Source organism: Mirounga leonina, unplaced genomic scaffold (assembly GCF_011800145.1).
Source record: "Mirounga leonina isolate KUSES-001 unplaced genomic scaffold, KU_Mleo_1.0 Mir_151, whole genome shotgun sequence".
Taxonomy (NCBI): domain Eukaryota; kingdom Metazoa; phylum Chordata; class Mammalia; order Carnivora; family Phocidae; genus Mirounga; species Mirounga leonina.
This window is the reverse complement of record NW_023270377.1, coordinates 65,853,407-65,866,794: the sequence shown is the minus strand read 5'-3', so window position 1 is coordinate 65,866,794 and position 13,388 is coordinate 65,853,407.

Genomic DNA, 13,388 nt, shown 5'->3' with positions numbered 1-13,388 from the left:
AACAGGAGCTTGCTCTTTCTCTTGCTTCAGATTGCTGTTCAAATACCACTGTACTATTAAGACCTTAACAGATGTTCACATCTGTTTTTCCTACAACTAGTTTAATCCAGTTAATTTATCAAGGCAGTTAAAATTAAAATGGAGAAATTACAAAGGCTGCAAACTGTTCACAGAATTTCACCATATCAGGGGAAAATCAAACATGGGCATAGTTTGGGTGCAGAATATGGGCACGTAACGGAGGAATGCTATGGCTTTCTGCCAGCAGACCACTGAAGATGTGTTTCTTACTGCAATCTCTTTCTATCTCATCCCTTTACCTTCTACAAAAGATGAGAGTGCCTAAGAAGGGTTCCCAGAAGATTATTGACAACCAACTGAAATGGCCCATACCATCCGAATTAGCTACGAACATTGGTTCTATTGACCCTGTTTTTCTATATGGAACAGGGCCCTTGAAGGAAGGAAAAAAATAAAAGAAAAAAATTTTTTCATTGACTACTTCTTTGTAGTCACACAAATCAGACTGACAACAAAAATTCAAAGAGCAGCAAAAGATTTCCCCCACGCCTTTGTTTTTGTTTGTGTTATCTTTTTTTTTTTTTAACTGGTTCATCTCACACATTATAATGTCCTGGCAACAATACAGCTGATAAAAGCCTCTTGGCATTTCAACAATTTCTGGAAAATATTGCAGTTTTGCCAAATTCTTACAACCTAACATGTTATGGGACCTGGACCAAAGCTAATTACTGCGGTGGAAGGAAAGATTTTGTAACTGTCCCTGATGAGAAGTTTCCGTTGTGGTGGTTGTTGTTTAAAGATTTTATTTATTTATTTGACACAGAGAGAGAGAGATATCGAGAGAGGGAACACAAGCAGGGGGTGTGGGAGAGGGAGAAGCAGACTCCCCAAGGAGCAGGGAGCCTGATGCGAGGCTCGATCCCAGGACCCCGGGATCATGACCTGAGCTGAAGACAGACGTTTAACAACAGAGCCACCCAGGCACCCTCCTATGTTGTTTGTTTGTTTGTTTGTGTTTAAAAAAAAGGTTACCCAAGGATCGCTGAAAATTGAATCTGGATAGGATATTGGCTGAGCCGCCCCTTCATTTTAAAGATAAGGATGCAAGACTTGGTGAGGTTAAATGATTTGCCCGAGGCATAAGATTTGTTACCAGCAAGCTGGGAATAAAACTCAATCTCCTTGGCGTTCATTGCTCCTTCTGCTTTGCTGTGTTTGTACCTTCTTGATGGTCATGCTATGTCTGGCACTCACAGTGAAAATCAGCTAATATCAGCTGTGCCACCCAGGAAGTTGTAATCCAAAACTTGAAACCAAATGGTTAACGTGAAAATAAACATAGTCATAATTATGATGAAATACATTTTTCAGTTTACAATTTATGATCTTCAAGAGGTTTTCATATCTATTTTCTCATTTTAACCTCAAAAGAATGCTCTACAAATTATATAATAGGAAATATTGCATAAATATTAATAGATAACATTTGAATTACGTGTGCTCTTCGGGGAATGGTCAGGAAAGAAGAGTTGCTGTGGTTTCTTACATGTATGAATGAGACGGTGCTCTCATCATACATGCTGGATGCCACTAAATTGGTTTTGTGGCTCAGCCTTTATGTCTATATATAGCTATTGATACATCTATATCTATCTATAAATATACACATATATATGTATTTATATGTACATATACAGGTGTATATGTGTATATATGTGTGTGTATATTATAGTTCTATATATACACATATATAATTTCTCTTCTCTGTTCTCATAGTCATATTTGGACTCCACTAATGCTCTTTGCTATATTCCATGTGTCAGCACAGACGAAAGCCATGTCAGGGCTCTGGGAATGGCAGAGAGTGAATAATTAAGATCAGGCATCAAGACATTGACATGTCACTCACTGGTAACACAGAGGGACGGGATGCCAATAGTACTTTCTAAATATGCCACCAAGGGAGGGATTTCCTAGATCCTTAATAAAATTGGCCCCCATACATAATGGATACTACCTGCTTTCCCCTGCATAGCTTATGTCAAAATTATGAAGGGGAAAAGGGAAGAAAAGGATATTGTTCATTTGTTTATGGAGCGACAACTGTGTATTTTGTGAAATTTGAATGGAGTCAGGCAGGGCCTCTGGCCAAAAGTATACCCCTCAATGCTTGTCATACTGTCTGAAATCCCACCATTATCGACTCAGTCCTTTTCGGGCCTTAAGCAAACCCATTAAAATTCATATACTCTTAGAAGGGCCACAATATTCTCACAGATTAGGCCCTTAATTAATGGCGCTCAGGATAAACCAGGGATAGGGAGAGTGACAGTAGAGGGGTGTTTTTAAAATAATACAACACAAATGTATTTCTAGATATGGAAAACTTGCCTGGGGCCATTATACGTATCAGAATGTTGAGTGGGACTTTTCTGTTGGCCTCCGAATGGGCACTAGGGTCCACAGTTCAAAATAACAGACAAAAAAAATGCTCAGATTATAAAGGGAATCACCAACAATTGGGGCCAGGCAGTCTGATCCCAGCTCTGCAGGAGTTTGGCACACTTAACAAATAACTGGAACCTGGCTTTTAGAAGGGGACCCAGAGCAGATTCTTTAAAAAATGTTAAGCCTGTTTACCTTGCTGGTGGGGGGAAGGTCCCGATTTTGTTTAAACCTATCTGAGGCCGTATCTGAGATATTGCTTACCCACCAACAAGTTTTAAGAGCCGCTTACACAAAGGCATAGGTCTCCCTTTTTTTTTTCCCTCATAAAAGTCAATGTCATGATAGGTTCGCCACCAGGGAAGCCCTAATTCTAACTGACTCAGTACCATTAATGCTCAGTTTCCTAAAACCTACTAGGTCTAACTGACATGTGAGAGCTCAGATGATAGTCGATTAAATCATTTTGTGTGCGATGAAGAAGATAAGGTGGAAAACCATTCTGAAAACCCCAGGATGGGGAGCTGGCAGCAATGTGCGCATGCGAGGGGCGGTGACCACCAGCCATCCCACGAGCGCAGCCCACTGCGCGATCCAGAACAAGCAGAGAATTGGGGTCCTGACATTTTATGGCCTCTGTTGACTTGACTACCGTTAAGTAGGGTGGAAAAGGTCATCCAGATCCTCGGTAGGAAACCTGACTTATGATTGGATAACACGTCTCATCTGGGTTCAAAACGACTCACAGGATCACAGAGAAAAAGAGAAAATCCGAAATGCAGTAGGACCTAACGTATCCTCTTTCTGGCAGGACCCCCTCAGTCAGACCAAAGCGTGACGCACCCTGTGAAGCAGCAGCTTGTTTGAGGAGAAGATGTTCTACGACCCCAAGGGCACAGTATCGCCACCAGGGACGGATTCTACAAACCTAGATAGACGGGGTGGGTAAAGGCTCCGTTCGCTCAGTGGAATTTCCTGACACTTCCATAAATGTCAATAAACACCTGTCTAAGGAGTATACGATGTTCCAATATATTTTGGTATAAAAGTTGTAACCAGAAGAGTCTTAAAAGTACTGGCAGGAAATGTGTAAGTCTTTTGTGGAAGACCAGACCATGCTCAAAGGCAGCATGTAACAGCAGAGGGGACTTGAATCCCCCAGAGCCCACCACATGATCTGTTTCATTGACACAATTATTAAATCATTGATTAGTGTGCTGAGTGGTCGTAGTGCTTGTCTTTATTACAGGTGAATTGTAGCCATTGTCAGCTGTTACCATGGCAAGCTCTTCGGCTACAGAAGAGCTGGCATTGTGCCCAGATGCAGCCTGGGCGCCCCACGGCTTCCGAGCGTCTTTTCTTTCCTCCAGCCAGCGCTTCCCCCTGTCATTACATGGCTTCCCTGGGCTCTCATCAGTCCAGCGATAGAATCCATAAAACCAAACACAGAAACAAAGAGGTAACTTATCGGCAGCTAATGAAACACAGAGAAATTGTTCAAGCAGGGTAAATACGAAAAGGCTTTGAACCAGTTTAAACAATCTGCTTGTGTCCCATTGCCCCGTGGTTAACACAGGTGTGAAGGCAAGTGTCTCAGTCTCAGAAAAATTACCCTTTCTTTGCCTAAAAGATCATCTCTCTTGTTGCTTCACATCTCAAACTCTTTTTGGAGTACTGGTTTGCTCCCTGTCCACTTGTCCAAATTCTACCGTCTATCAAGGCGGGCTGGTCTCCCAGATTTCTAAGAAACTTTCCCTGAACATGCACACTCAGCCGAGTTTTCTTTTCTTTGCATTCCTCCATTAATTGAGGTGCGTCCCAGCGGGTGCTAGGGCAAATATGGGAAATTTCGAGAATCCACGCTGCATCACAAATAAACCAAGGCACTTCTTCCCTCTGATCCCAGATGTCCTTTCAGAAACTTTCTCAATCAACACTCCAATTAGCTTCATCAATTACTCAACATCAGCTGGTGAGATGAAACCTATTTTCTGTCCGTGGTGCTGAGAAAATAAGCCAGGCCTTGTGTTAGATGAACCAGGATTCAAACCTCTGATTGGAAGTTTACTAGATATGCAACCATAGTATCTTTTTTTTTTTAATTCCTTGAGACTCAGTATTTTAATCCATAGAACAGAAATAATAGGATCTTACAGTGAGAATTTCGCCTAGTACCTGGTACACAGTAAGCACCTGACAAATGAACATTTCCTATCCTATCCCATGCCCTCCACCAAGGGCACTGGTTGTTGTTCACAGCTAACCGGATCTTCTCTCTCAGAGTAGACAGTAAGTTCCTTGAGAACCAAGCTACTGAAGTTTCTCTATGCCAAGACTGACACTGTATACCTAAACCGTCAAGTTTGGGGTCTTTTTCCTCCTAGAATGTGGACTAGAAGAAATTTGGGTGATTTTCTGAATGAAGATTGGGGATTAATGAGCTAACACTTTCAGGAAGCTGATTTCAGCATTATGATCATTCTCTGTAAATTCTATGCTATGAAAAAGCTATAGAGTTAAATAAAGTCCTATTTTTGGCCCAAATATATAACAACCTTAGTGATCTGCCTATGGATTCCTGTCTGAGAGAATCCTGATGCATTCTTTTAATGTCTCCTTAGGGTCTGCTCAAGGCAGGAGATGAGTATCCTGGCTTGATCAGGCCCAGCTCTGACAAGTGGTAAGTGAGAACACATCTACCACATTTACCTTGATGCATTCTGCCAAATTGTGTTTGAGAACCATTTTGAAAGAGGATCGGAGTTCGCACAGATATCGGGTTATTCTCCTTGAGAGAAGAACGAACTTATCATGAATTTGAAATTGCACAGGGCCAGCAGGATTTTTTTTACTGCTTTCCTGCCAACCCCCCACAATGTGTCATCGAATGGGCAGGTTACTATATGTGGTCCAAAATAGATTAGAGATCAATTCCTTTCGTTCAAACTCTATTTGTCTTTTGAAATCCAGCTTGTGATACAAATAAAATTTCAAACTTCCCAATTGAAAAGTCCCCTTTGTTTCTGCATATAGTGAATGCAAAACCTCCAGTCGCTGAGAAACAAACAGATGAAATAATCATAGAATCATAGAATTTCCAGTGCTGGCAGGGACCTCAGAGATCATCCAGTCCCACCCCTTCATTTTAACAGATGAGGAGACTGATGTTAGTGGGGGATTATAGTCTCAGGGGTAAAATAGAGTTCATTAACTTATCCTAGAAAGGACCTGTTTTTGTTGTTAGAATAAATGATTAAATGATTCCAGTTTCATGTTGTCTCCTTTATTCAGAAAGTTTACCATTCGCCTTCTCCTTTTGTCCGTGTAACCATGACAATTGCTGGGAATAATATAGCTATCAGGGTAAAAATAGCTTCATTAGCATCAACAAGGAGCTCGCCAATCAGCTTGGACCTCTGAAAGGGCTGATAACCACCTTCCCTGCCTCACAGTGTGCAACAGACATGCCCTCCTCACTCCTCCCTGAGGCTTGGCTCTTCCCTCTTCTAAGGCTCGGTTCGTCACAGTTTGACAGCTGGGACTTGCAAGTGGAATCTTACCTGAGAAAGCCCTGTTCTCAAGCAGGCTTAACTGGATCTGGCCCTGGGATTTCTGGCCTGCCTCTGCTTTCGAGAACCCCTAATGGCAGGTCTGAAGCAGAAAAAAAAAAAAAAAGTGAACATTTTCCCTCTGTATACAATAGCGCACAGAGAAAAATTAGATATAATTTAGAAATGGACACAGTCATTAGCAGGAATCCTTTAGAGAGTGGTTGGTGTTTGTTTTGGGTTCTTTCTTTAATTTTTCCACTGCCACTCCCCACCCCATCATAAGCAGTTAGATGATTGATGCTAATTTCTATAGGTTTGTATGCAATAGAAAACAGTTTGTCAAGGTATTTTCCTCACACACACCCCTAAAAAACCACAAACCAAATAAAAATGAAAACTGGGAAACAAAACTAGCAAAGAGTAGAGAGAGGATTTAGACCCATTTTAGATCACGGGCTAAATTCATTTTGGCTAAATTTCAATAAAGAAAAGTAAACTGAGTTGTCCAGTTGAACTACCTGGAAGAAGGGGAGACTGATGGAATGGTGTGCAGCAGACTGCTTAGAGATTAAAATGTTACAAAATATACCATGGCCTAAAAAAATAGATGAACAGATCAGTGGACCAGAATGGAGAGTCCAGAAATAGATCCATGCATATATGATCAATTGATTTTTGACAAAGGCATAAAGGCAGTTCAGTGCAGAAAACAATAGTGTTTTCAACAAATGATACTGGGCCAACTGAATGTTCATATCCAAAAAGATGAACATTGATCTGAATCTCTCACCACATAAAATTTTTACTCAAAAGGGATCATAGACCTAAGTGTAGAACCTAAAACTGTAAAAGTTCTAGAAGGAAGCATAGGGAACAATTTGTAAACCTGAATTAGGCAAAGATCTGTAAAATATAAAATTGATAAATTGGACTTTCTTAAAATTAGGAACTTCCCTTTAAGACACCATAAAGAGAATGAAAAGACAGCCACAGACAAGAAGGAAATATTTGCAAATCACATTTCTGATACAGGATTTGTTTCCAAAATATGTAAATAACTCTCAAGATTCAATAACAAGAAAATAATTTGATATAAAAAGGGGAGTAAAATATTTAAATAGCCACTTCAGCAAAGAGATTATAAGGATGTCCAAGATGCACATGATAGTAAAGAATCTGAAATCAGAATGACATACCATTATATCACTCTTTAAAGGGCTGAAATAAAAAAAAATTGACCATACCCAGTGCTGGTAAAAATAGAGCAACTAGAACTCTCATATACCTATAAAAATGATATAAAATGGCACAACCACTTAGGAAAACAATTTGGCTTTAAAAGATGAACATATATTTACCATATGATCTAGCCATTTCACTCCCAGATATTTCCCCAAGAGAAATGAAAGCATATGTTCATTCAAAGACTTATATTTTCACGTTCATAACAAATGTCTTTGTAATAGTGCAAAGTGGAAACAATCCAAGTGTTCATCAACAAGTGAAGGGATTAAAAAAAATTGTGTTATATCTATAAAAGTGAATACTTACTCAGCAAGAAAAAAGAATAAATTATTGATACATACAATCGTATGGATGCTATTCAGGGAGAAAAAAAAATGTCTTTATTGGGGTCAAAATGCTTACCTTGAAAATAAGACTTAAAATAATTATGGTGAGTGGAAGAAGCCAGGTCAAAACAACACCAAAAAAGAAAGAGTACATATTGTATGATTCCATTTATATAAAATTCTAGAAAATGCAAATTAATATATAGTGGCAAACAGCAGATCGTGGTTGTTTGGGGATGGGGAGGAAGTTTGGTGAGGGTAGAGGATGGGAGGGTAATGGGAGGAACTTGTGGGGGTGATGGATATGCTTATTATTTTGATTGTGGTGAAGGTTTTGAGTGCAAATAAATGCCAGAATGTATCTATTTTTACAGTTGTTAGAAAATGGAGGGGTAATAAAAATAAATATACCATGGACAAATTCATTGATATGATTCCCTTTAATAGTTATAGAGGGCCACTTTTGAACACATGGGTCAAGAAGTAAAGTGTGAACGGAGCATGGCTAAAGAATCTTTCGCATAAGGGTCATGCAATATCGCCAGTTTAGGTATCTGAGGTCCCTTATTTCAGCTTAATTTGGGAAGCATAGCTTTGAAGGCCGCAATATTTCCAATTGTCTCTTTCTTCAATTTATCCCCACCACTTCAAGTACTACCCTCCACTTGCATCTTACCAAGCATTTCACATGCATTTTCTCATTTAATCCTCCCAGAAAGTGTTATTGTACCCTTTTCACAGAGGAGGAAACTGGGGCCCGAACAGTTACATAACATGCTCCAAGTCATACAAACAGTAAATGTTAGGTGGAACCAGGATTCAGAAGCAAATCTGACTGTAAAACCCCATGCCCTAAAAAGTTGCTACTTATTCAGAAGATAGGAGGAATATGTTGGGTGTGAAAATAACAACGAGTTATTTTGACTTAATTAACCTATCCCTTTAAGGGGTTACCTTGCTCAAGTTCATGACCTCTTCTTCATAGAGTTCAACAAAATACATCTTACTCCCAAATCCTTAGCAGAGTTGACACTTCAGGGAAGGGGTAGACTGGGGAAGAGATTGCTTGTCTCTAATGACAGAATTTAAAGATACATGAAATGATGGATGAAGATAAGTAGAGATAAGGAAATATAGACAAGTAAGATAGAGACAGAAGACCTAGCACCACTAAAGGATTTCATGTACAGCTGTGCAGTTTGTTCACTGTACAAGGTCATGTGGCTGAAGAGGTAAGTGGGGATTTGCACCCTGACTTCATTCACCGAGCCTGGTCTTGTGTCCTCACCCAAGGCTTCACTGACAGAGGAAAAGGAACTTTAAAAAAAAAAGTTGCACAAAGCTGCAACATGAGTTAGGGGTGGCCTTGATAAACAGATTTCCTTTGTTTGTCTTTTGTTCTTTTCCTCTCTTTCAAACTCATGGCCTTACATTACTGCTCTGGATTTTGCATTATTCATGGAAAATAATCTGCTAAATAATATGTCCTAGAAGGCACGATCTGGTGGGCCTAGGTAGCCCACATAAAAAAGAAAAAATAATGGCATAAATGATAAATGAAATAAAGATTTTTAAAGAAATTTTATGGTATTTAATTAATCTACCAGTTTTACTAAGTTGCTTTCAAGTGAAATGGCTCTTTACCAGAGCCTTTTGAAAAGGTTAGAAGTGAATTCCCTGAGCTACAATCATTAGCATATAGATGTCTCTAAGTGTTAATTTCTGTTTTCACTGAATGAATGTAATTTAAAATGAGGCCCTTTCAAATCAGTTAACTTCGGCCATTTAAGAAAGATAAGAAAAATGGACTCAAGCATGAACCCCCAGCAGAACCTGCTTCTTTGGGATAAGTACTTTATGCCACAGCCACGCACTACTTTGGGAAATTACAGATCTGTTCAAAAGGAGAACAAGGGTTTGAGGTGAGCGGGTTAAAAGGACCCCAAACATTTGCTTTCGATTTAGCTAATCAAGAAAAGGAAATTGAAAATGAATGAAGAAATCAATTTTGAAAACTATGGCAGTTGTGTCCCTATAGAAAAACCCGGTAATATTGTTGAAGGAATCCAGCAACACTAACTTTTTATTTCTGCACAGTGCTTGGCACGTGGAGGCTAGGCAACATACTTTTGCTGGGTTGAGTTGTGTTATCATAACTGGAAATACATGTCTAATAGTGATCTCAAAGACCATTAAGTCCTTTATTTTACTCATGCTCCCTTTAGACAATCTCTTCTTTTTACAGCAATAACCCTTTAAAAAATATAAATCAGAGCCTGTCAATCCTGCCCTTAACAACACTTCAATGACTCCCCTTGCTCTTTCTTTGAATAAAATTCAAATTCTTTCGCACGGCCTGTAAGACCCTACCTGAGCTGTCCTTGTGGCCTTCCCTCACTCTCATCCTCCCTGGGCCCAGCCACACCGGCTTCCCGTAGTCTCACACACACAGCTCTGCCCCACCTGGAGCCCTACTCTTGCCCCTCTCTGAATGGAAGGCTCTTCCCGTAGCTCCCCACGGGCAGTTCATGGGCAGTCCTCTGGCCTCAGGTCAAATGGCATATGCCTAGGGAAGCCTCTCCTCATCAGCCGACCTGAAGTCACCCAGCCCCAACCCCCGGTGGCTCTACATGTCATCTCTGTCCTTCCATCATTATGCCTTTCAAAATCTGACATCGTAGTTCTTATTTAATATCTGTCTTTCTCGCGTGAATGTGAGGGCTTTGTGAGAGAAGGGAGTTTGTCTTTCTTATTCAAAGCAATATCCCTGGGCCAGCGCACTAGGCACAGTGCCTGGTTCTTTGTAGGAGATCAAAACACTTCCCGACTTAATCACTAAGTGAATAGCAGTCAGGTGGATTTACCAGCCCTATTCTAGATTTTTGCAATGGCATGTAGATGCAAAGTTACATAAGGCCCGCTGTTTATACAGAACAGGTTAAATCGGAAAGACAATAGAATCGCTGCCTTCAAAGTGCCATTTTAAAAGGCCAAGTATTACCTATATTTCTGCATAGCATCTAGCACATCGTAGTGCAATGACACACCGTGCTAATGTGTCTACATGCCAGACGTATCTATTAAAGGACCGCTCCTATACCCTAAATTGTAAAATGTGACAGGAAAGAGATCACATCTAGCTCAAATTTATATCCCCCAGATATACAAATACACCTTAAACATTCAATTAGTCCCCACCTTCACCAGAATTCAGAGACACTGCCACCTGGAGCCCTTCTCTAAATCGACTTCCAACACTCGCCATTCCGCCCTAGCAAGGAGAAAAAAGTGAGTCTAAAGTTGACAGACCCTGATAAACATATGAAGTTCTTGGTCTGGGGCTCCAATCTGTGACTAAGTGATCTAACAGATCTCTATGAGGCTAGAGCAGAACGGTTGCTTCATTCGCTCACTCATTCTTCATTCAGCAAGTGCTACTGAAGATCTACCCGGACACTGGGTTCTAGACAGTCAGCTAAGTGCTGGCTCCCCGGTGACACATGAGGTAGATTAAGGTCCCTCTTGGAGTTCAGTTTCTCAGAGAAGATGGTGAGGAAGTCCTCTCTGAGAAGTCATTTAAAAGGATGAGTTCAAGATGAGAAGAAAGCATTCCTGCATACATCCGGAGGAAGATTGTTCTGGGCAGAGAGAACAGCATGCACTCCAGCCCTGATGTGGGAAAACTCTGCAAGCATTGAGGAACTGAAAGAGGCCCCTGGGTCTGGGAACATACTTAGAAGAGGAGTGGAAGACAGTGCAAAGAGAAGCAGGGTCTGGATCATGGAGGACCTTGTAGGTCATAGCAATAATTTCCACCATGCAGTGGACCATGGAAGGCTGTGGGAGGGGTTCAAAGAGCAGCACGATCAGCTGTGTTCTCATTTTAAAAGATTATTCTGATTGATATGCGGAAGAGAGATCAGTCGTGTACATTTCTAAGTGTCTCTCCTTCACATGCTAACATTAGCTGACAAAATCTTTCCCTAACTAACGGGACCTCACCTAGTACTCTCAGAAATTTCCACTGGGCATGCCTCACTTGTCCTGGTATCTGATCTCACCATCATACTCATCATACCTTTGAAGTACACCGGGACACTGATACTGGGAATACTGGGGAGTCCTTGTGCTTTGACACTGGATCTGGAATAGGTTTCCTCGTGAGCAACTTCATTCTGTTGAGAGGAGGTCATTCCTTTTTGGCTTGCTTGCTTGCATGTTTGTTTGTTTATATAGGTTCCAGTTTTATAACTAAAGGTCATATTTTTAAAGGCAGAAACTTCAGAACTATGACTCCTACCTCCCACTGTAGTGCTAAGCCAGCCCTCCCAAACAGTATTGACAAAGATGATGCGTGGGCCATATCTCTGCACACACAGACACACACACACACAGACACACTAGGGGTGATGGATGAAGGGAACCAAGAGTTTTGTAGTTTTGTTTTCCTTTTTTCTAGGGCAAAAGTAGAATAATACCTTGAAGGTCATGCAGCAACTCAGTGGCTCAGATCACCACTCTACAATAGCTCCTTCCCCCTGCTTCAGGGACCTATTTAAAGGACTCAGTTCTCTCACTGTCCATCCTTCCTTCAGCTCAGAAAACACCAGTGCATTAAAAAACGTATCTCTTCTCTGTGCCCTAAATAATATCCTAGGTAGCCTGACTTGATACATCAATGAAGATAAGATGTCAAATGAATTACCAAAGTAGACCCTGAACTGAAGATATCGTAGCTAAAGAGGGGATACTTCTCTATATTGAAGGTTAAGCTCCAGAGTGCACGAAACAAGTGTGTCACTAGTTGGTAAGTTCAGAATACAGTCTGGTTCGTCTGTACCCTCGTAACCCTATTTATGCAACAAATATGCATTTACCACTATGACGATAATAAACTTAGAAGATACAAATAATTATTACAACAGCTAATCTATATTGAGCAACTATGTGCTTAACGTACTTTATCCTTCTAATGTATCATTATGAAGAAGCAACTACTATTATTCCCATTTTATAGATGAGAAAGGCTGAGTTCCAATAGGTAAATAATCTGCCAAGTTCACATTTTGAGTAAGTGACAGATCTGGATTTCAATTCCAGGTCCAAACTCTCAATCCTATGTAATGCTATTTAGTGCCATTAAGAAGCTCACAGTAGGAGAGCCAAAATGAGATCTATTAGTACTCACCTTGGAAGGTGCTATATGTATGGTCCTGTGGGAATTCAGAGAAGAGAGTTCTTGGGTCAAAGTAGAGGTTCAAGAGTAAGTGAAGTATGACCTAAATCTGTGGTGCTATGTAACATGGAGATTATAATACCATGCCCTGGAAATACATTGCTTGACTTTTAATCTACTAATCTGATTTTGTGCTCTTGTTCAAGTTACTTAAGACTTCAGAGTCTCAGTTTTCCCATCTGTCAAATGGGGATGATAATATTACATACTTTATCAGACCGATAGGAGGGTTTAATGAGTAAAGTGATGCCTTGGGCTTAGAACAGTGTCTGACTTTTAATAAACATGCAATAAATGTTGCTAATTCTTATTTTTATCAAAGAAAATGTAGGAGATTATCACTGTGGATTAGGTGGTGGAAGACATAGCATGTTCAACTGAAAGAACACTTGCAAAAGCCTGTAAGCAAGACAACGTGGCAGAGTCAAAGCATTCTGAGGCCTCTATAGGTTGGAGTTAGGGCTTCTGTGGGTCAGAAAGGAGGTATCATCACACGACAGGAGAAGTGGGCACGCACCATGACATTAACATGATCTTGTGTGTAATATTTGAATTAGAGAA